The sequence below is a fragment of the Phascolarctos cinereus genome, unplaced genomic scaffold (genome assembly GCF_003287225.1).
Source record: "Phascolarctos cinereus isolate Bilbo 61053 unplaced genomic scaffold, phaCin_HiC Scaffold_2;HRSCAF=192, whole genome shotgun sequence".
NCBI classification, from domain to species: domain Eukaryota; kingdom Metazoa; phylum Chordata; class Mammalia; order Diprotodontia; family Phascolarctidae; genus Phascolarctos; species Phascolarctos cinereus.
The window spans coordinates 109,118,039-109,142,483 of NW_027555625.1; positions in this window are offsets into that span (position 1 = coordinate 109,118,039).

Consider the following 24,445-nt stretch of genomic DNA (forward strand, 5'->3'; position numbering starts at 1 on the left):
GGACCTAACTTCAAATCTGGCCTCAGAACAAACACTTGACACTTACTAGCTGTGTGACCCTGGGCAAGTCACTTAACCCCAACTGCCTTAAAAAAAAAAAAAAGCATGGAACCCGCTTTCATGGACACTTTCAATGACTATGGCATTAAGATCAGAATGTTTTTCCCGTGATGCCCTTTGCAACCTTCACCAGTTTGTTGATCCTTGTTAAGCAATCCATTCCAGGAAGAGAGAAAAACTAAACCTGAGAGGTTTAATTTTGAACTTTAATTATTCTCCAAGCCCTTCCTATTTGCTTCAATTTACCCAATTATTCAAAAGGTTGAGGTTTCAAATCCTTGGGAAGATTTGTCTTTGTTTTAGATGGTTAGGAATATTTTACTATGCTTATTAGTTGCTTTGTTCATTTAACATTAACTTTTTTTTTCATTTTGTTATACCCACCCCTACTCTTCATACACACACCCCATTTTTGTTGTTGTTTTGGTTTGGCATTTTGCATTTGCCCTGGTACCTAAGATTTTCCAGAACAAAGCAGAAGAAGAAGAAGCATAAATGGTCCTCATAAAAAATTGTCATCCAAAAGATTCTAAATAGGATTCAGAGAGAAAGGACGCTCTCACTAGCTGACTTCTGTCCCCTGAGCTTCCTTTACTAAGCCAAGTTCTGAGGCTGAAGGTGTTTGTTAACTCACACTCCCCCTGCTGGTCCTACAAATTACAGAGCTAAGGTGCTTCTGAAGGTGTGCCTGTCAAAATCCACTACCTTCTTCCATTCCCACTGCTTCTATGTACCCTTCCCACTTCTTCCTCCAGTTCACACAAATTCCTGTAACACTGAGCAAGTGGGTGTCAATGCCACACCATTTATTACTGAATTATAGACTCCCTCGCATTCATTTCACTTGAAATGTTTACCAATGATGCAGATAAAGGCAGAAATTATATGGTTCTCAAACTTGCAGATGATAGAGTGCTAAAAAGCATAGCTAACATGTTTGGTGATAGTCAGGATCTAAAAAGTTTTTGACAGCATAAAAGTATGGGCTAAATCTAAAAAAAATGAAATTTAATACAGATAAATGTAAAGTCTTTTACCTGGGTTCAAAAAGTCAACTTCACAAGTACACAAAAACACACAAAGTATAACAAAGCAATAGTTTGTCTGAAATTTTTCTTTGAGATTTTAGCAAATTGCACATTTAATATGAGTCCACAGTGTGATATGGCAACCAAAAAAATTAATTTTATTTTAGGCAGAATTGATAAGAAAGATAATGTACAAACGAAGGAAGAGATAATCCCTCTGTTTTGATCTTAACAGACCACTTACAGAGTACTGTATTCAATTCTGGATGAAACATTTTTAGGAAGAATATTGATAAACTAGAGAGATTCCTGCAGAGGGTGACCAAGATCTTGAGATATAAGGATCATTTGAAGGAGCTTTCATCTGGAAAAGAGATTAGACTTGCTTTTCCTTGCCCCATATAGGGCAGGATCAGCAGTGGTTGGAAGTTACGGAGAGGTGGATTTAGGGGAAGAAAAACTTCCTAACAATTACAGCTTTACAAAGTGGAATGGGATATATTGAAGGGGACTGGGGCTTGTCCTCATTAGAAGTCTTCAGGCAAAGCCTAGATGACCACTTATTGAGTATGTTGTGGGATCGAGTGCATCATGGTTCAGGAATGGGTTACACTCAATGACTTCTGAGGTCTTGACCCACTTTTTTGACTTGGTGGGGTCATAAAGACTTCTTTTGACTTATTCAGATTTGGGAACTAAATAAGCTATCAAAATTTACAAGGTACTTTGAGATCCTCAAGTGCCAAGTGCTATTTTGATGATGTCATCTTCCTTTGCAGAGTCAAATGCTTTACATCAAATGGCTCTAAGTACTGGAGGCATCTGTAATATTTAAATTCTGGGCTTAGACTTCTTAACTTTGAATTGACTTGTTTCTGTGGCAGTAACAGATCCCCAATCTTACCTTAATGCACTTTTTATAGTTTAATTTCCTTTTTGTGGTGGGTTTTGGTGTATTTTTTTTAATTATATGACTCAATTGAAATCAGATTTCCTCCAGAGAAGCCAAGTTAATCACAAAGTGCCTTCGCTGGAAGCTCAGTCCTATACCTGGGCTCGTTCCTTTGAGAATTACTTTCTGTTCTTGATTTCATTTTCTTTTTGTCTCAATAATGTGTTTATTTTAGTCTAACAGCGGATGCAACACTTAGGGTAGATAAATTCAAGTCTCTCGAAGCCACCAAGAACTTCTCTCTATTGTCCCATATCTTTCTGATGCAATGTTGTCTCCTAACCCCATGTGGTTTTTCTTTCATCTACCATCACCAGTTTATAACTTTGCTCTGTTTCATCATTAGGCGTGGCCAAAGCATAAGGATAAAATATATTGAATGCATCTGTAATCTCGTCATTATAGGTGCTCCATCAACCAGCATGAATCAGAATCTAGCTATGCTACCTTATCCCATGCAAAATCTCATCCATGTCCTTCCATAAATCCCCCAAAGAAGGTCTAATCAATGTTATGTAGTCCTTCCTCTGGGGCTTCTACTATTTCCTGGATACCAGTACAACACTTAGGTTATCTATGTGTTATGCCTTTGTACTTTCTATATGACTAGGTTATTTCCTTTTCTGATCAGACATGTCCTTGTGTGAAATAAAATTTTAAATTAATCAGTTTAGCCTATATGTGGGTCACCATCAACATGAATGGAACAGAGGGTCCCAAAGCCCTTCTCTCCAACCAAAATCTCATTTATGACCTACCATGGTATCTGAGATTACCATCATCATTTAAGGGCCTTCTGGAGACAAAAATATGTTATTTTGATTAATTCCGACTAGGACCTTATGTTATGTGGAAGGAGTAACATGTTGGCAAGCATGTTAGCACTGATTGTTTATCTATTTAGTGCTCATTGTCACTGGAAGAATGATTTTCAGGGAAGGGGAGGTAATACAGCTAAATCTGGATTTTGGAGAGAAGGCAGGAAGAACATTAAATGTATCCACATGATAGGATCCTAGAAACTAGAGAGGAGAAAGAAGTGGGGAGAATTGGCTGAGGCACTGTGAGGTCAAATGACTAGGGAATGGGTATGAGGATGAGGATGAGAAAGAAATCTTTATTACATAGCCATTATGTGTCAGAGGAAGGATTTGAACCAAGGCCTTCCCAATTATGAGTCTAGCTCTCCACATAACAACAAAAACAATAAATAAAAAAATCAAGGGAAATGTTTACATATGAAAAACCAACAGGTGTGTAGGGGAGGCATGGTGTCCAGGGGAAAAAAAAGAAATACAGGTTTTTTGTTTGTTTTTTGCTGGGTAGAAAGGGGAAAGATGTTCCCTGGATTTCACATACATAGCGCGCGCACACACACACACACACACACACACACACACACACACACACACCCCTGTATATAGAAATATATAATCATTGAAAGTCAGAGCTGGAAATTTGATGTCAGAGATCTTAGAGATAATCTATCTCAAATCCATTTTACGCAGGAGTATACAGAGGGTCTGAAGTTAAGCAATTTGCCTGAGGGTGCCCAGGGATTAAGCCATAGGTGGACCCAGGTTATGGGCCTTTCATGCCACCAGTTCCATCATAGAGAGCTCCAGAAGGAGGACAAGAGTGTATGAAAGACAAACTTACCTGCTTCCCAACTCTGCTTAGGGCTTTCCCAGGGCACATCTAACACTAGAACCCTAAATAAGTTAAGGAGCTAGAAAAGTGATATCTTGAAACAAGAGACACAAGACATATCACATAGAAGTTCTTCAAACTTTTCTCAAAACACACACCCATTTTTTCTCCCACAGATGGACCAAGTTTCATGGAAGAAAGTTGCCTTACATCATTAGCAGCATTTGTCTTCCATGCTGTGGAATTAGTTATTTCGAGAAAAAAGACAGCTGGGAGACAATAAGGGAAGTCACAGATTAACAAGATAGAAGGTGACATTCTTTTTTACCTTAGGTAACACACCTGCATGTGTTGAGCCAGTTGAAGAAACCTTTTTTCTTTTTAGACAGAAACTCCTTGGCTGTATTAAGTTAAGGAGGAAAGGGGGAAAGTGCAGGGAACTTCCTTAAATCCAAATACCTGGAAGAACAAAACTATGCTTAATTGCTCAAATTGCCCCTTGGAATAAAAACCTTTTGATAACAAAAGAGTCACACAATGGTTGTTACAGATGTTAATGCGGGGAGCCCACCCTCCTCCATCAGGCTACTTTCCTAGGGAAGATTCTGAATTCAAATTTCAAATGCTCTTCCTCCCCTCTCCTGACCCAGTCCAAAAATAAAAGACAAAAACCAAGCAGAGGGAAATAATAAATTGTATTCACTACTCAAGAGAAGGCAAAAGAGAAAAAAGAAAACTCCTTTATGTTTTAACATTTTTCAGCTTTGGCAAAGTGGCTGGATTTGTTTTGCAATACTTTAAAATATGGCAACAGGTTTCATCTACTCAATATAACATCTCAGCATATTAATTAGTTTTCAAGACCCCGAAGCAATAATAAAAAAAAAATCTTGTCACTCAGGGTCACAGTTTGACTTATTTACAATTGACTGAAGAACTTGGCAAACTTTGCACAATAGAAAATATATTGTCACTCAAGTTAACAAAAGAATCTTTCTTTGCCATCTCCCAACAATGGCCCCGCAAATGAACATCGCCTGAATCAAGCCCTAACCACATTTTCACTCTCATTAACCACAGTAGGGTATCACACAATTTGCCTGGCTCCTGCTTAGACCACTATGCACCATTTTAGTAGCGGCGGCGTGATGGGTTTTATGGCAGGTGATATATGGAGTGGGAGTTTCGGGAGTCATAAACAGAAGGCACAGTGTATCACAGTGTGGTTTAGGGATATAATGACTGTGTTGTAAAGCAAGGGATGACAATGCTGCACTAGGCTTGGAGTAGTGAACCAGTAGACCAAACAGCTCAACATAATTCAAGCTAAGAATGAAAAATCCTAGGTATGTTTGTGCGTGTGCGTGCCCCACATGGGTACTGCCATCCGTGCATGTTGGCCTTCTTCTCTCTTTCATTAATTACTTCTGATGAATTTGCATAAGAGCCACTAAAACAGAAATAAATCCCCCTGAAAAATTAGGCCATTTCTCTTTCAATTCATGGCTTAGCCTTTTTCTCCCTCCCCCTCAGTCCAACCAAGTTGCCTCTCCAGTTGAACAATTAGGTAAACGGCTCATCTTGCTACAAGGGGAAGACACTGCCTGCAGGAGAGACAGTTGGAGAGTTTGAAACAGATGATGGAAATAGCAAGAGGCTGTTTTTCCCCTCCCTGAGGAGGAAGGAGAATATTACACACACACACACACACACACACACACACACACACACACACACACACACACACACACACTTTGAGAGTTTCAAGTTCTTCATAGTTTAAAATGCATCTGGCCTCCAGGAAAGGAAATAAGGTTGACAAGTATTCAGCTATAGGGTAAATACTTGCTGTCAAGATTATGGGGTGTCCAGGGCCCATAATGTCTCAGATAAAAGAAATTCAAAACCTCTGATCAGCCACCTCAAATCATATTTCAACAGATATCTGGGGTTATGTTTCCCTAAAGGTGGAATGGTATCAGGAGGACTTAGCAATATTATGATGGGCCAACAAATCATGTAATCATGTCTCAATTTTCTTATCTATAAAAAGGTGGAAAGTAATGACTATTCTATCTAATTGTGAGAATAAAAATGAGATAACAGACGTGAGAAAGCATTGAAAAGTATAAAGAAGATGAGGTAGAATGGTAATGAAAAATGGAATTGGGGGCAGCTAGGTGGCACAGTGGAGTCAGGAGGAACTGAGTTCAAATCCCACCTCAGACCAAACACTTGACACTTACTAACTGTGTGACCTGGGCAAGTCACTTAACCCCAATCGCCTAAAAAAAAAAAATGCAATTGGCTGTCTCTGGAGGTAGTAGGTTCTCCCCCACTAAAGAACTTCAAACAAAGGCTGGATGACCATTTATCAGATATATTGTAAAGGAGATTCTTAGTCAGAGGTGGGTTGTGGTAGATGGCCTCCAAGGTCCCTTTCAAATTGCAGATTCTGTGATGACAACGATGAAAATTATTATGATGCTGCTGAAGACAATGATAATGAGGAGCCCTGAATTATGGTTTGCAACCTTAAAGTTGGTTTAAAACACAAAGTATTAATTAAAAGTAGTTTTACTGTAGGTATTTCATACTTACTAAAGGTTTGCCACCTTCAAGGACCTTCAAAAGAAAGAGCCCCAGGCTCTGAGGGCAATCCAATTCAATTTAACAAAGGAAACAATTACTAAATTCCAAGTCTAAGGCACTGTGCTTAGGGACTGGGTATAAAGGCAAAAATCAATCAGCTCCTGCCCTCAGGGAACTTACATTGTCCTGGAGAGATACAATATGCATCACTAGATTATAAGTGTGACCTCTCAGGATGACAGGAACAACTCTAATTTAAAGGTGTAATTCAATTTAGCAAACATTTATTAAGCACCTGCAAGGCACTCTTCTGGTATAAGTGAACAAAAATGAGACAGTCCCAGCCTTCAATAAACTTATATTTTACTTTATATTTTAAAAAATTACTTTTATAATCATACCTTATCTTTGTAGGGAAGACATGAAGACATATACCATGAAACCACAGCTCAAATCCAGGCTTCTCCTTGGACTGGAGAGCACAGATACAGTCAGTATAGTACAACCAAATATACCACTCCATTTCATCTCTCTTCTTAACAAGTAAATGACTGACCCACGTGTAGCACGTACCTATTTGTCAACAGATCACAGGCACAGTCTTCTGAGATCTTGTGACAGCTCCCATTAACTGTGAGCTATCCCAATAATGTGTGTAATCAGTTGTTAATGGCAATATGCTATTCTGTGATAACTGGGCCATTAATGAGTGTCAACACTAACCTAGAAGCAGGGAGTTCTCTACCTGTGTGAAATGGAGGGCCTGAAACTTTATTGATGCTAAGGCATTTCCCCTAGTGACAGCTCTTGTAGGAGACACCCCGATCTTTGACAAATAACCTTATATGGTTCCAAATCATCCATTCCACTCAGTTTCCTCATCTATAAAATGGGGATAATAACAGTACCTATCTCACAGGGTTATTGTGAGAATAAAATAAGACATTTGCAAAGTGTTTTGCAAACCTTAAAGCACTATATAAACGCTAGGTATTAGTATTATCAATTGACACTATTAGCATTTTTTGTAAAGTACAACTGTTCAAAAGGAAAGCCTTGGGGCAGCTAGGTGGCACAGTGGATAGAGCACCGGCCCTGGAGTCAGGAGGACCTGAGTTCAAATGTGGCCTCAGACCAAACACTTGACACTTACTAGCTGTGTGACCCTGGGTAACTCACTTAATCCCAATTGCCTGAAAAAAAAAGAAAAAAGGAAAACCTTGTGGTCGCCTTTTTTTTTTCTCCCTACTGATTCAAATGACAAAAGGCCACCATAGTGACTGGGGAAAATTTTAGGCACAGATTTTTAAGTTTAGGGTTGAAAATGACAAGTATGTATACACTCATAATTCTTCTCTACCCTCCTACATTCACCTTCTTTCTTTAGGCTTTCTTTTCAAAAAGAAATGTGCTCACTGTCAGCATATGGGTCAAGTTTAGTAATCTAGAGTCCAGCTGTCCAGTATGGGCAGACATCGAGGCCTGAATAACTTGCCTGCTGGTGACCTTATACATAAGATGGAGCCTCTGAGGACTCCACCAGAAAAGAAAAACGTATGAGACCTTAAGCCAAGTCAACAAGCACTTATTAGGCACCACCTCTATGCTAGGCATTGTGATAAGCTTTAGGGATACAAAGAAAGACAAAAAAGAGTCCCTTCCTCCATGGAACTCACAGTCAAGGAGAATATGTGAACAACTATGGACAAACAAATGGGCTACATAAAGGATAAATAGGAGATAATCTCAGAGGGAAGGTACTAACATTGGAAAAGGATTCTTGCAAAAGGTAGGACTTCAGCTGACACTTGAAGGAAGCCAGGGAAGCCAAGAAGTGGAGATGAGAAGGGAAAGAATTGAATTCCAGGCAAGGGAGCCAGGCAGGGAAAATGCACCTGAAGGGGGCAGCTAGGTGGCGCAGTGGATAGACCACCTGCCCTGCAGTCAAGAGGACCTGAGTTCAAATCTGGCCTCAGACACATAACACTCACTAGCAGTGTGACTCCAAGCAAGTCATTTAACCCCAGTTGCCTCACCAAAAAAGAAAAGAAAATGAACCTGAAGATCTAGAATTGCCTTGACCTTGTGGATACCTCACTGGCATTGTTCTCTAATATTGCTCCCATCATTCCACATACGCTGCATGTATTTGGAGGAGGGAGAGCCAAAGGTCTATGGCAAAGGGTATTTTGTAACTATCATCTCTACTACTCCAGCTTCATTGTCATTGTAATTGTTTGTCCATCATTTTCAAAGAGAACCAATGACATCACAGGGTGATGTCTGAACTCCTATGTGAATTGGATTTAAGCGAGGCAGAGTTGCACCAAGTCAACAGCCTCATTCTCTCTTCCTGAGTCATTTGAAGTCCAGTGGCAGGATAAAAGTTAGAATGACTGGTGATGGCTTGAGATTCAGTGGATGACATTGGCAACTTCCATTTCTGACCAAACTCTAAGGGCTCCATAGCACCTGCTTCAGCCACATTCATGGCCATTGGAACAAATTGTTCTCATATGCCTACTCCACAGAGGGAAGTCTTCACATGCTTGGGGCAGACATCTCCTTAATTTGCCAATGGGTTTGTGGCCTGTTGGTTACCCCTAATCTGAGTTAGCCTATCTGCCAAGATGGCTTACTAGGGTGTGGCTACTGCGCATGCTACAGCCCCTTGGAGCCACAGGTAAGATTTGAATGTTAGGTGAACATCAAAGGCAGATAAGCAGCCCTGAAAAGGACTCGGCAAGCCCTCATACCAGAGGTGTTAGTCTTCTTTGAACACCCATACGCTGCCATCTTAGCAAATGCCGTTGCTGCAAGTCAATGTGCCTTCAGTGTGAATACCTGCAGAGTACTTCCTAGAACCTGAAGAAGCAGCCACTCACTGGAGACCCAACCCACCAGTGCAAGTTAGAAGAAGTAACACCCTGTGGGGGTATTATGTAATACATGTCTTCTCATGGGGTATGACTGTGATCTATATCCTTCCAGAAATCCTGCACAGAGGCTTCTCCCAACTGCTAGTTCTCTTGATATTGCATGGCCAGTAATATAGCATAGATGCAGTCTTCTGGCTATGTATGCCATGACCAGTCTACTTCCTTTTCTAGTCATTGATTTATCTGATAATATCTTAGACCTGTTCACCTGCAAAAAATGTGTTGGTAATACGCTGTGACCTACTCATGTTCACCATGTATGTTTCTCCACTGACTGTTGGGTGAACTATGATTTTAAATCTTTGGAACCTATAGTACTATAATAAGCCACATGCTACCACTGAAAGGATATTCTGTTAGGCCTTTGTTTCAAGAATTAGCCTAACATCATTATAAGCATTACAGTTTTCCAAAGGTGATGCATCCTGCCTTCATCCTTCTATTTAATGCCAGACCATCTCATTCCAACTGAATTGTCAGTTCAAGGCACACATAGTGATGGAACAGCTCCATGGGCTATCCTCCAAATCCATATTATAGTCAAGACAATAGGCATTCTTCATCCATTTGGTGTTCTCTGTGTAGATAGGTCAAACTGTTTTGAGTAATTATGGTTTTAAGAAATTCTACAATGTACCTAGGACTCAATGTAGTCAGCACAATATCATCTGCAAACAGAAGTCTGGGAGGGGGTGGGGGGGCTCATTATTTATAAGGGACTTCTCTTCAATTTCAACTTTGCATTAGAAATACTTCTTGGCAGCAACAAATATTTTTTGGCAAACATATTTCACTTTATATCTCACACAATACTTATAATCAGAGGATTGTTGAACCATTTAGTAATAATATGGTGAGCCCCAGCAAAGTAAGCGCAAACTGGTCCAATTTTAAACAGAGCTGATGAAAGCTTCAGGGCTGGCAAATAGTGGGATTAAATCCAGAAGTGGCCACTGAACTTGAAGCCTGGATGAGATTGAAAGAGATAGGGAGACCTAGTTAGTCATTTCTGGTTCTAATCTCAAGTACCAGATGGGGGAAGCATAGACGTAGACAGCAGTTCATCTGAAAAGTTCATCTCAGATTTTTAGTCAAAGACAAACTTAATATACATCAACAGTGTGATGTGGCAGCCAAGAAAATGAACCCAGTTCTAGGCTGCATTAAAAGTATAGCATCCAGGACTACGCGGGGGTAGCCTTTTTAAACTGCAAGAGTAGATCACATCTGCAATTTTGCATTCATTCCTGAGTACCACGTTTCAGGAAGGAAATTAACAAGTAAGTGATAGTCAGGGGAGGTCAACCAAGATGGTGAATGGTCTTGAGGTCGTACTGTATCCGTTGAAGGAATGTTTAGCCTGAAAAAGAGAAGATTAGTGGGGGCATGATAGCCATTTTAGAAATCTTTATGATAATGGGACCAGACTCATTCTTCTTGGTCCTAGAAGAAAGAATTAAGAGCAATGGTTAGAAATTGTGAAGAGGCCAAACTTCCTCATAATTGGAGTTGCCCAAAGGAGCCACCAAGACTTAGGAAGTGTGTTTGAACCCATCTGCTGTAGATGTATAGACTAAACAAAATCAGAGAGTATTTCTTTGATTCTAGGATACTTAAATAAAAAATTTAAATCTCAGGGGAGAAATGGACAAGCCCAAAATATAATATACAAATTCTAGAAAACTCCATCTAACGTAGAGGAAACCCTAGCAGAACTCTAAATGTGAAAGACTAGAAAAGTGCTAGTTTATGATAGTGACTTCATCTGAACCCCTCAGCTCCCTAGATCCTAGTAATGAGATTTAAACTGTCAACTTAGTCTGTTTGCTGCAAGAAATGTCTGGCTTCTAATGAGACAACTTTCTATTTACATGGATCTTTGCTATATGTATTCCTTGGGGGTGAAGGGAAGGAGAAGCATGTTAGAAATCTCACAAAAAAAAAAAAGAATTACTTTGAGGAAGAAAGCTTGCAATTCCAAAAAGGCCCCTCCTTTATCATCCACCCACTGGTTCATCAATGCCTTTAAAAGTGGGCCTGTCTTAAAAAATGTGGGGAAATAGCAATTGGTTTTTAATACCTGTCCCTTCATCTTTCTGGGACATGCCCTCTTCAGTGACTCACTTTACTCATCTGGCAGGGATGGGGAACCCACAGCCTCCAGGCCACGTGTGGCTCACTAGGTCCTCAACTGTGGCCCTTTGAATGAATCCAAACCTCACAGAACAAATCTCCTTAACAAAAAGATTAGTTCTGTAAAACTTGGACTCAAGGGTTCAGTATCATTGTAAAAGGTCAGCATGTAGAGGGTAATGCTTAACTCAGAGGAATCATTTTCTAAAGGCAAAATTGTGCACCTTATGGCAGTTGAGGAAGGAAGTGGTTTGTGCTGTTTGGGCTTCTTTTTAGTCCAATGCTCTTCTGAATTATACTCAAATTGTACTATATTAGCAATTTTCTGCACCAGCCAGCACTGACTTTCTGGTAAAATCATTGAATGGTACGGTTTGTATAGACCCTACGTGGTGATTAGCAACCAAGTTTCACTGAACAGGAATAAAACAGGATACCGAGAAAAGGAAGATTGTCCACACGACCCCAAACAAATATGTAGACAATGCATCAGATTTGGTTACAGTGTCCTAATCTAGAACCTGGCTATTTCATTACAAAATATTTCCCAAAACTATTTTGTCCAAGATGGCTAACGCTGCCATCTTGGGGAAAAATCTCCTACCCAAACATCCTGGTCTTGGCTGTCAATGAATTAAATCCTTTATCTCACAGAATCTAAATGCTGCAAGGGACCTCAGGCTTCAACTTGTATCTGAATAAGAATTTCTTCTATAACATCTCCCAAAGCAGTAAGCCAACCTTTGCTTGATGACTTTTAGGGAAAAGGAACCCACTGCTTCCCAAGATAGTCCATTCTACTTTGGAATAGCACCAATTTTTAGGAAGTACCCCTCTAAGTTACACCTAAGTATACCTCCCTTTCACTTGGAGTTCTACCCTCAGAGGCAGGCCAGAATAGCCTGGCCTTACGGTTGTCCTTCAAATACCTAAAGAAGGGTAACATGGCCCCACTGAGTCTTCTCAGCAGAAGGTCCAGTTCCTTCAACTTATCCTTATATGGTGTGAACTTGAGGCCTTTCACAACATTGGTTGTTAAAGTCTTTCCTGAAATCTGGCATCCAGAACTGAACAATACTACAGATATAACCTGACCCTGGCAAGGACAGAATGCAGACATTCACTCTCTCGCTTTCTCTCTCTCTCTCTCTCTCTCTCTCTCTCTCTCTCTCTCTCTCTCTCTCTCTCTCTATCTATCTATCTATCTATCTATCTAAACACTGCCATAACCAATGACTTGTGCTTGTTCCTGGGCCTCAGTTTCCTAGTATGTAAAGTGATAAGGTAGAGTTAATGATGTCTAAGGTCTCTTACAGACCTAAAAGTGCATATAGTTCCCTGGTTCTAGTGTTATTGCCATCTCACTTTAAGCAGACAATAACCAAAGAAATTGTGTTCAGAAATACCAACATGGCCTAATTTTCATAACACCATCCAGGAGCCAAAATAGCTTATGTCAACACTACATCTCTTAAATGCACTGCCTAGCTGGCTGATAAACAGAAATCCTGGCCAGAGTCTATTCAACAAGATTTCCAAGAGCCGAAGGGAATCTACCACTTATAGTTAGTTTGGTGGCTTAGGTAGAAATAGTTTTAGAAAGAGAGCAGAAGAGAAAGAGAGAGGAGAGAGAGGGGAATAGAAGGGGAGGAAGGGGGAAAAGAGAAGGGAGAAAGAGGAGGTAAGATGAAGACAGAAGGGGGAAAAGATGGGAAGAATGAGGGGAAAGAGAGAGGGGAAGAGAGAAGAAGAGGGGGAATGGGGGGAAGAGAGAAGGGAGGGGGGAAGAGGAAGGAAAAGAGAAGGAAGAAAAGATGGGAAGAATAAGAGGGGAAGAGAGGGGAAGAGACAGCGAGAATGAGAAGGAAAGAAAAAGAGGGGAAGAAAAAGAGGAAGGAGAAAAAGTTTACTTGTGCTCAAAGTCTTTTCATATTAATAGAATGCACATGCCTTCTTCAAGAGGGAAAAGGTCTTTCAGAAATGGTGTAATTTGCTCTAGTGGATAACAAATAGTTGGAAGTTTTCTAGGCGAGTAGCCATTATATCTACTTTCAAAATTCCTTTTTCATTCCAAAGAAAATGATGCTGATCTCTAAGCCTTTGCTGGTTTTTGACACAGACCTGAGCTCAGAATTCTAAACAGGACTATGCAGAATCGAATTACATTTCATCTCTCGCCGTCATCCATCTCTCCCCCTCCTGCTCATTTGCAGGGGCTGCAGAAGTATCGAATGCTTCCAGATAGACTTGGTTTCCCAAACCATGCTAGTCATTATGAATGGCCTTGTGTCCAGGTAAAGGTTAAGGAGGTCTTTTGTTGTTCTAGTTGAGCCTGTCCCTGACACCACAGCCTAATCATTCCACATAATAACAGTCCTGATACACAGGCCTGAGTCGAAGTCGCAAGTCAATAAATCCATTCCTTCCTCCCTTTCAGGCAAGGTGTTGAATAGCACTGAGTGTGCCGTGTCACCAAATCCTGCAGTCTATCACATCAAGGTCGTCCACTCTATAGCACAGAAGTGAAAAAGAAAAAAAAACTTTCTTTCTTTTAAGTGCCTTGTGCATTCAGGAAAAAAACATTGCCCTCTCTGAAAACGAAAGGAAAAGACCAATTGCACGTGTCCTGGGATCTTAAAGTTGGAAGGTGCTTCTGAGATCAGGTAGCCCAACCCTCTAATTCTACACATGGAGTAAAAGATTCAGAAAGGTTAAGGAACCTGTCCAAGTTCATACAGCCAGTTACTGACCGGAACAGAACTCAAGTTTTTTTTGGTTCACAGTCTCAGGGGTTCATCATCAGTTTCATCTGTTCAGGAGCCCATTTTAGTCAGAGAGAGGAAGGAAGGATGAGAATTGATAGAACTAGTAAATTCCACCCTTCTTAAAAAGAAAATGCCAACACTCCCACAACCCCTCACTCACACCTATCACATCTCCCCCCCTCCCAAAAAAGTCTGTCCTAGTGCTGGGGGCTGCAATCAACTGAAAACCCTTTCTCTAGCCAAGCCAGTCTGGTAAGCAGCTGCTATCATTTGGCTGCTCAGACATGGAGCATCTTTGATGTGGATGTGTCTTTTAACATGCACTACATGCAAGATTCTTTGCCGCTCCCAAAGAGACAACTACTACTCACCAAATTATCTCTTCACCTCTGGTGTAAAAATAAAAACCTGCTGATAGAGGATCCCTCGAAGTGTGCAGCCCTGAGTTACAGTTTGTTTACTTTGCTAAAGGACTTACAGCTCTTCCAGGTTCATAAATTCCTTGTGGTGGACCAGGGGAGGGAGTGTAAATTAACTTGAATAATAGGACTACATTTGTGTACCTTCCAATTGTCTAAATCGCTTCCTTAGGAAAAAAAAAATAGTCACACTCGCCAGCCAGCCAGCTACTGTCTCTTTGCTTTTCCCTTAATTAGCAGATGGATTTGGTATACTTGAAGGCAAGGAATTAATAGCATCAGCCAGAGAGCCAAGCAAAATGTGGAGAATTTCTGGCCAACTACCTTAAGGCTGTCCTGCCATAAACACATGAGCTGAGTATGGCAAGGATATAGCTAGCATTCAGTTCACGTATTCATTCAGCCAACAGACATTTATTAAGCTCCTGTTACATACAAATGTGCGCTAAGTAAGGTCCATATTGGGGGCAGGGCACCCTCAGATACATGGTCCCTCCCATCAAGGAGTTCATGACCCAGTAAAGCATGGAACATAAGTACAAAACTATAATACAAATTAGTAAGTGGATAAAAGTAGTCCAAAGTATTATGAGTTCACCATTGAGGGACAGATCAGAGAAGTCTTCATGGAGGAGATGCTATTTGAGTTGAGCCTTGAAGGCTAGTGAGGATCTGATATATTTAGGGAAGGGCCAGTAGTTCCATCTAGCTGAAGGGTGGAGTATGTGAATCTGAATCAACTGCATTAAGGCTGGAAAGGTAGGTTAAAGACACAACCTTGAAGTATTTGGTGTTTTAAAAGGCTTTTGAGATTATATGAAATAAATGTGACCTCACACAAATGCGTTCTCAGAAGCCCACTACTGAGCACTGTTTTAATGGTACTGGGGAATGCATGAGGTGGTATGGCTTGCAGTACAACATCATCCTCATTCCCTTACTCTTTTCCTTCCCCTGACTAAGAGTGTTTAAGTTGCTAAGGGCTCAAGAGTTTGTGGGATGAGATCCATTTGTCTGCTTTCTTCTGTCACTCCACATATGACCTTAGGCAAGTCACAAAAATTCTCTGAGGCAGCTAGGTAGTGTAGTAGATACAGCTCCAGCCCTGATGTCAGGAGGACCAGAGTTCAAATCTGGCTTCAGACATTGACTAGTTGTGTGACCTTGGCCAAGTCACTTAATCCTGTTTGCCCTAGTTTCCTCACCTGTAAAATGAACTGGAAAAGGAAATGGCAACTCACTCTAGTAGCTTTGCCAAGAAAACCTTAATGGGACCATGGAGAGTGGGTTAGGACTGAAACAACTTAACAACAACAACAACAACAACAAACATTTGCATCTACCTCCTAGGGTCATGAGGATCAAATGAGATAATATTTGTAAAGCATTTAGCACAGTGTCTGACGCATAGTAGGTGCTTAATAAATGTTTGTTTCCTCTCTTCCTTCTTGTGCCCAGTCTATGAATTCATGAAAATATTTACTTACAAGTTCCTAGAATCATTACAATAAAATGAAATAATATCTATAAATATAGTTTAGTGTCAAATAGTAAGTCCCTCCTGTGTTTGTCTGGGGCAGAAATGATTGCACGGTTGTTATAGCATTAGAAGGCTCAGAGGGAACTCCAGGAAGGATTGCAAAACCCAGAAAGAGCATTGCCTACTCTTTGCTTAAGGATGTCCAAAGAAGGAAATCCATTATATTCTGGTGTTCAAAAGTTGTCTAACCCAATTCCAACTTGCTTCATTTGTCCACCTACTCATTCATCCAGGTGGCTTGCTCCTGCATCCATGCAGAGAACATTCACCTAAGCACAAAGGAAATGACAAAAATGTAGATGATGAGTGCTCGCCCAGCCCCTCCCTTCTAGGAAACACCACCTGAAAAGAATAAATAGCTCAGAAGGAAAACCTTCAACCTTCCTAAAGAGAAAAATGATAAGATGGAGGAGTGGCTTTATTAATCACTGCACTTGCCATATTGGGAAAAGTTAATTAATCAATTAGAAAAGACTTAGTTACCTACTTTGAATGCGACATTGTCCTAGGGAACTGTGAGGGATGCAAAGTGTTATCCCTGACCCAAAGAGTCAGAGACAAAGGAGACAAGGCGTGTTTAAAAAAAAAAAAAGATAAAGAAAATACTAAGCAGTAGATCCTAAAAGCAATATATGTATTCAGAGAGGAAGAAATCGCTGTAGGCTGAATGGATCAGGAAAGGCCACACCGAAGCCAGAGGACCTGACCTAAGGCTATGATATGAACTAAGGACCTGTAGGCTTTAGATAAGTGTGTGCACATGCGAGCACACACACAAACACACACACACACAGAGTAAAGTCAGTTCATGTCATAGAATCAGAGAATCCCCCTCCTCCACTCCTGTACCTGGAATATATTTAAACAAAGCTCAGTTCTAGTCCTACCTCATCGGTGAAGCTTTGTCTGATCCCCCCCAGAACTGATCATCTTTCTGTTCTCAAATGACTTTCCATTTATGTTCTATTTGTTCCTGCCGCCAGTAGAATACAAGTTCCTCATGGGCAGGGACTCTTTCATGTTTGTCTTGGCATCCTTTTTCCTAGCTCAGTGCTTAATAAATGCCTGTTGAATTAAATTGCCTTCACACACTTAGCTCAGTCAGGAAACGAGAGGAGAACCCAGATGCCTTGAAATCAAGTCCAATGTTCTACTATTGAAGGTGTGGGGAATGATAAGCAAAGCAGAGAGGCTGGAAATCATAAAGTATATTCAGGAAAAATAAATAGATAGACCTGACTGGAGAGGAGTATTACTTTAAAAGAGTAAAAGTCAGTTGTGACCACATCATAAAAAGCTTTGAATGCCAGGAAAGGGGCAACAATCTACTTCAAGGGTCTGGGTTGCAGTTCACATCCTTGGACCTATGATTCAATTCAATCAACATTTATGAAGCAAAGATAAAAAATAAAAAGGAAAAGAAAAAATAAATGGGTCCTCGAGGAACTTATGTTTTACTATTGTTAATTACCTCACCTACAGGTATTGTGGAGCCCAAAATGAGATTAGTTGGTAAGTCAATTTTCACCAAAATTAAAAAAAAAACAGTATTCAAACCCTGAAATCCAAACATGAAAAGTTATTGAGACAACCCCCATTTGAGCTGAATCTCTTTGCACTGTCTGTAAGATCTGGTCTGTTTAGTGTCAAAAACAATTTGCTCCAATAGGGTTTGGACATCACTGCTCTGAGGTCTTCCCTAGCAGAAAAGATCAGACTCACTTTCAACTGTGGCATCAGTTTTAGCAACTAAAATCCCGCAGGGCCAAGGCAGTTTTTCCTTGTCTCAAACTTCAGGGCCCCCAAATGAAGTCCTCCTTCCAATACCCCATGACCCTCTGTTCTACATAGTGGCCCTGCACACATCCTGTCCCATTTGCCTGCAAACAAAACCTCCCGGTGCAGTTAATTGAAAAACGGCTCTACCCTGCCTGCAGTAATTGACATTAAGTACTGTTTGGGGTAGGAAATCAGCCATTTCCAATTGATATTAAATGGGGAAATCATTTAACATCAATGGATATAAACCAGGCACAAATGTGCTGAATTAGTGAGAAATGCTTTGGCTCATGTTAAAAAATGTTTCTGTGAAGTGGGATTTTTCAGAGTAAGTGAATATTAAGTCAGCTTAATACCTGCATTAACAGACAGGGAAGATCTTCTCAGTCTCCCTCTAGGCTTCCATCAGTCTCTAACACCTGTTGGAAGAGGCTGGGGCTCTCCAGTCATCTTGGTTCTGAAAAGCCTAGTAGGGCAGAAACATCGTTTGGGAATATGGATAAAGAGCTGCCTTTGAGTTTATCTAATATGTGGTTTGGTGCTGTTGGTAAAGGAAACTTTCTTACCTACTGCCTCACATTCATAGTATGCAACTCAGACAGCCCACTTGCAGAGCCAGAGGAAATCAGAAACAATAATATTCCAAGAGAAAGAAAGGCCCACCATTTATTTGGCCACACTTATCAATCTGATTTAATTCAATATGTAATTACTAAATGGCTATGATGTGCCGGGCACTGTGTTAGGCACTGGGAATGAAGGGAAGCAACAAGCATTTAGTACGAACCTACTGTACGCCAGGCACTGTGCTAAGTGTTTTACAAATATTGTCTCATTTTAACCAGGTAACATCCTTATGGGGTAGGTGACATCATTGTCCCCATTTTACAGATGAGGAAACCGAGGCAGACAAAAGTTAAGGGTCACACAGCTAGTCAGTGTCTAAAAGCAGAGTTACATTCATATCCTCCTGACTCTGGGGCCAGTATTCTTACCCACTCTGAAACACCCACCTTGGGATACAAAAGATAAAAGTGAAAGCCTCTAACTGTGGGGAGCTTCCATTATACCACAGGACATAACATTTACACATGTAATAAAAACAAAGCATATACAAAGTAATTCTGAGAGGGTGCTAGAAATGGGGGCATCAGGAAAAGGTTCATGTATCAGATACATGCATCATGGATCAAAGCTGGGCTTTGACAGTTGCTAAGGATTCTATAAGCGGAAGAGATTGTGCTTTCCAGCCTTGAGGGGCCACTTGTAACAAAGGCCAGGGATGGATATGGAATGTGGTTGTTGTTGTTGTTGCCATTGTCGTTGTTGTTTTAATCCCAGAAGCAATAGGGAGTCATTGCCATGTTTTGAATCCAGAGAGACTCAAGTCCAGGTTTTAGGAACATCGGTTTAGTAGATCTGTGCAAGCTGGATTAGAAAAGAGAAAGACAGAAGACAGTACTGAAGTCTTTCCTACTCCCTGGCTACTTTCATCTCCAAGAAAGGGGTTTGACAGCTTTTGGCTTTTACTTGTTATCTCTTACAATGTGGGACAATTATTCTGTTCAAAGTACAGTATGTCTTTGCTAATGACATTATGCCATGCTTTTTTATTAGCTAGGGTTTTATAAATCTCTTCATTATTTCCCCAGAAAAATAAGCCTTCAAAGTACCCTTTACTTCAATCCCTTCTTCTATAGAAAAGGAAGTAGGAAGGAGAGGAAGAAAGGAAAGAAGAGAAAATGGGGCAGGATAGGGAATAAGCGAAGTAGCAAAAGAAAATACAGAGTAAAAGAGAATGGACTGAGGGTATAGGAGGAAGAGAGGAGAGTGGAATTGGGAGTGAGATGGAAAGGATGGGATGGGTAGAAAAGAAAGATAGAAAAGAAGGAAAGAAATTGTGGGTTAAAGGAAAAGATGGAAATAGACAAAGATAGATAGAGATATGAATTTCCATTCTAAAGGTACAAGCCAACATCATTGTCATCATTGTCATCATCATCACCATCATCACCAACACCATCATTATCATCATATCATCATCATCATCATCACCATCTTCACCATTGTCTCCATCATCTCTTCCTCTCCTTGGATTTGACAGGTAGTTCATCATTGCTCTTTGCACATTGTTACAGAGCTCTGCTCAGTCGGTAGTATATGGCCAGACTCACAAATGTAGGACCCAAAGGACTGTACTTTCACCTGTCTGATTTACAGGGAGGGAGTTACATTTTTATGGAGTTCTTTCTTTGGCTAGATAAGTGTGCTGTCCTCCTATTTTATCACAGGGAGATACTTGATATGCATGTCCTTATGCTATCTCAGAGACCCCCGTCCTTTTGTGTGGGTTTTAAGTACAGGGAGAGGGATTTGCCCTTTTCCAACTCCCTTAGATAAAGAGGCTGTAGTAGTCTTAAAAGAAATTATACATACCGCTCTTTAGTCTTTGGCCGAGAGGCAGCCTCCAGTAGCCTGTGATGGACATGGAGAGGTTAACTGCAGAGCACAAAATACTGGAAAAGGCTTCCTCCCATTCTGGTCTTCTAACAATCCTGGGGACAGGTCTCTTCTGGTGCCCTACAAGCCAAGGAGGGTGTAAAGTTTTGCCTGTTTGAAAACCTACAAATTTCCTGTCCCTTTTGGTGGTGGTGTGAAAAAGTTGAGAGGAGACCAAGGGGGTGGGGGTGGAAGAAGGAATAGAGAATCTGCTACTCTTACTGTCAAATAGCAGGGCTTTAATTGTCAGGGGTTTTGTCTTTAATGGAAATACCTGAAAAGGCGACAAAGCAATATAGAGGGCTGAATGGATTTCTTTCATTCTTTTTTTTTTCCTTTCCCTACATTCTCTATGTAAGGCAATGGCTTTACCAGATTTTTTCACAACTTCAAAAAATGTGATTTCCCCTTGACCTGCAAGTCCCAGAGCCTCTCCCTCAACACCCACCCTCCTCGAATACATTTGACCCCTCTGCTGGAACATGTTTTGTTTAACAAATGGCCTGAATATATCTGTCCACACACTTGCTGTGTTTTGTGGGTGATCAGGCCCTAGTGGGCACAGATGGCAGCTATTTAAGTTGCTCGGGAGAGTGCCATGCATAGGTACGAGCTTAAATCAATCTATCAGTATTTATTGAACATCTACTACATGCGCTGGAACTGTGTGCTAGAAGCCAGAAATAAATGGAGAAATAAGTGATTCTGCAGATAATGCTTATGAGGACCAGAATACATTTTCATCCCCCCACCCACAAAAAAACAAACTGTGCAATGAGAGAGCACATCTTTTGAGAGATAAATCAAATCTAATCTGATTTTAGATTATAATTAAACCAACCAAACAATGCTTCAAAGTAATAGGGAGAGGGCTGAACCTGGAATCAATCAATTAATCAGCAAGCACTTATTAATGCCTACTATGTGCCAGGCATTGTGCTAGGATCTAGGGATTCAGACAGAAAACAAAACTCTCTCTACACTTATGAAGCTTACATTCTATCAGGGGACGACACAGGGACATACATAGCTATACAGAGATTATATCTATGTGCATGCAAATAAATAAAAAGTAGTTAAATCCAAGGTAGGGAGAGAGGGCACTAGCAACTGGGGGTCAAGAAAGGTTTTAAGTAGAAGATGGTGTGTCAGTTGCTTCTTGAAGGAAGAGAGAGTCTGCTAGGTGGAGGTGAGCAAGGAATACATTGTGGCTATGGGGGAGGGCCGATGCAACGGGCCAGAGAAAGGAGATGAAGTATAGTGTGAGAAAGAAAGAGAAGGGCCAGTTTGGTGAGATTGCAAAATTCCAGCAGGTGAGTAACATACAATAAAACTAGAAGGACAGGTTGGGGCCAGTTTGTAAAGGGCTTTAAAAAGCAAATAGAGGAGAGGGGTTTTTTTGTTGTTTTGTTTTGGTTTTTGTTGTTGTTGTTTTTCATCCTAAAGGCAGTAGGGAGCCACTGGTGTTTATCAAGTGGGGTAGGGGGGAGGGTAACAGTCACATTTTCATTTAAGGACAACCTAAGTGCCTTCACTGTGCCAGGCCCACTGCTAAGCTCTGGGATACAAAGAAAAGCAGCTCACAGTCTAATCTAATATGCAAACCACTGTGTAAAACCAGATATATCCAGGATCAGTTGGGGTCATCTCAGAGGGAAGATATTAGGACAGTTTTCTGTTCTGGCCAGACACTTTGAGGGTCTTCCCTTCCCTCAAATTCTTCCTCTCAATTCTTAATCACTGAATAGGCATTTCCTCAGACAAACTAAAGCCTGGGAAAGACCTTAATTTAAAAAGGACAATGTCACCCACTGCCTTTTGACTTTTGTCCTGCCACTGGACTGTGATGACTCTGGAAGAATGAGTGAGGCTGATGACTTTGTGCAGCTCTGCCTCACTTAAATCCAATTCACGTGCAAGTCAAGACATCACCCCATGATGTCATTGTGTCCTTTTCAAGAAGGAATGATGAACAACAACAATAATTAGGACAATCAATTTGGCAATTGTGTGAAGTCTAGTCTTGAATGAAGAGAGACTTGAAGCAGAGAAACCAATTAGAAACTTGTTGCAATGGTCTAAAGGAGAGGTGATAAGGGTCTGAACTGTGTAAGGAGAGGGAAAGGGTAGCATGTGGGAAGCGTTGGGGAGGTGGAATTAAGATTTGACAACTGCATACGTAGGGTAAAGGACAGTGTGGAATTAAGGGTTACACTGAGGTTATGAACCTGAGAGCCTGGAATGACAGTGGTACATTTGACAGAAATAGAGAAGTTTGGAAAGAAAATAACAATGAATTCCCTTTGGTATATGTTAAGTTTTTGAGAGGTCTGTGGCATGTATAGTTTGAAATGTCCAAATATCAATTGGTGATGTTGGACTGAAGTTCAAGCGATACCTTGGGGCTGTATGTATAAATCTGTGTGTCATCTTCATAGAGATGATAATGAAATCCATAGAGGATTTCATTAGAAACTACCTGGGTTCAGATCCTGCTCTTCAAATTACTAGGGATATGACTATGGGTAAATAATTTTTCCTCTTTGATCTTCAGTTTCCTCATCTATAAAAAGGGGATCATACCTGTAATATTTGCCTCTCAAAGGTTGTCATTGTAAGGATCAAACCTATATACAGGCTATCCCAAAAGTTTTAATGCTATTTTAAGTTATTAAAGCTGAAGAAAACACTAAGATTTGGGGGACACTCTCTCTCTCTCTCTCTCTCTCTCTCTCTCTCTCTCTCTCTCTCTCTCTATATATATATATATATATATATATATAGTATGTATATGTGTATATGTATATATGGCATGTACATATACATACGGTATGTTCACATTGTGTATATATATTCTCCAATATAGCAATATCTACACACGTGTATATTTATACACAGATAGGTACATATACACACATATAGAACATGTAAATATATGTATGTATATATGCATGTGTGGAGATATATATATATATATATATATATATATATATATGAAAGTCACTAACCTTAAAACAGCATATAAATATCAGTTTCTAATATTACTTACATGACAATGTAGATGCTATTTTTATATATCAACCTCATCTTTCAAATTCCAAGAGGTATTCTCCCTTCACTTCTGAAAACACACAAACACACATACCCCGACTGCCATGGTGACAATTTAGTTCAGATTTTCTGAGATTATTCTATTTCAAGAAAATAAAGTATACTTTTAATGAGACTGCAAAAGCAATATTTGATCATCACTATACCAGAAGGATATCTATACCAAACCAAAACATAAGGGTCAAAAGACAGTCAGTTATCTTGAGTTTTTGTCAATATTGAGCAATTTAGTGGCATGAAGAAAAAAATGCATTTGGGGTAGCAGGATCAAGTGAATTTTGGCTGCCATAAAGCGTCACCATAAGATAAGCTAGGAATCTAGAGAGAAAGTTTGGTTTCCCTGTAGGAATAGCTTGGATATATTTTCATAAGAATCCTCTTTGAGTGCTTAGGAATCGTTCAAAGAAAATGACAGTACTATAAATTTGTGTCTATGATACAAACTCCCAATATAATATGCAACCCCTAAAGCAACATCAAAACCCTTTAGTGAGTTTCATTCTGTATATGATCTCCACCTTTTCAGTTGTCTTAAAATTTAGAGACATTTCTGAATTTCATTGTGTCCCCAGTGCCTTGAGCAACAATACTTGTTGAATTTTTATTGGATTATGCACAGAGTGGTAAATAGGAATTCTGTTACCTGAGACAAATTCAGTTCATTGGTAGTAAGGCCAAGGGCCCTCTTTCCCCAGAGGCTAAGACCTCTGCTCCTGTGGAAGTGGGATGGAATCGTGGCCAGTCTCCAGAAGAGACAGTCTGATTGTAGGTAATGTTTTAGAAAAAGAAGGGAGAAACCCTTCCCGTTTCTTCCACCAGCAATCTTGCTTCTTTAACCCTCTCTAAAGGCCAATTTCTCTCTCTCTCTCTCTCTCTCTCTCTCTCTCTCTCTCTCTCTCTCTCTCTCTCTCTCTTTTTTGGGAGGGGAGGGTGAGGCAATCAGGGTTAAGTGACTTGCCCAGGGTCACACAGCTAGTG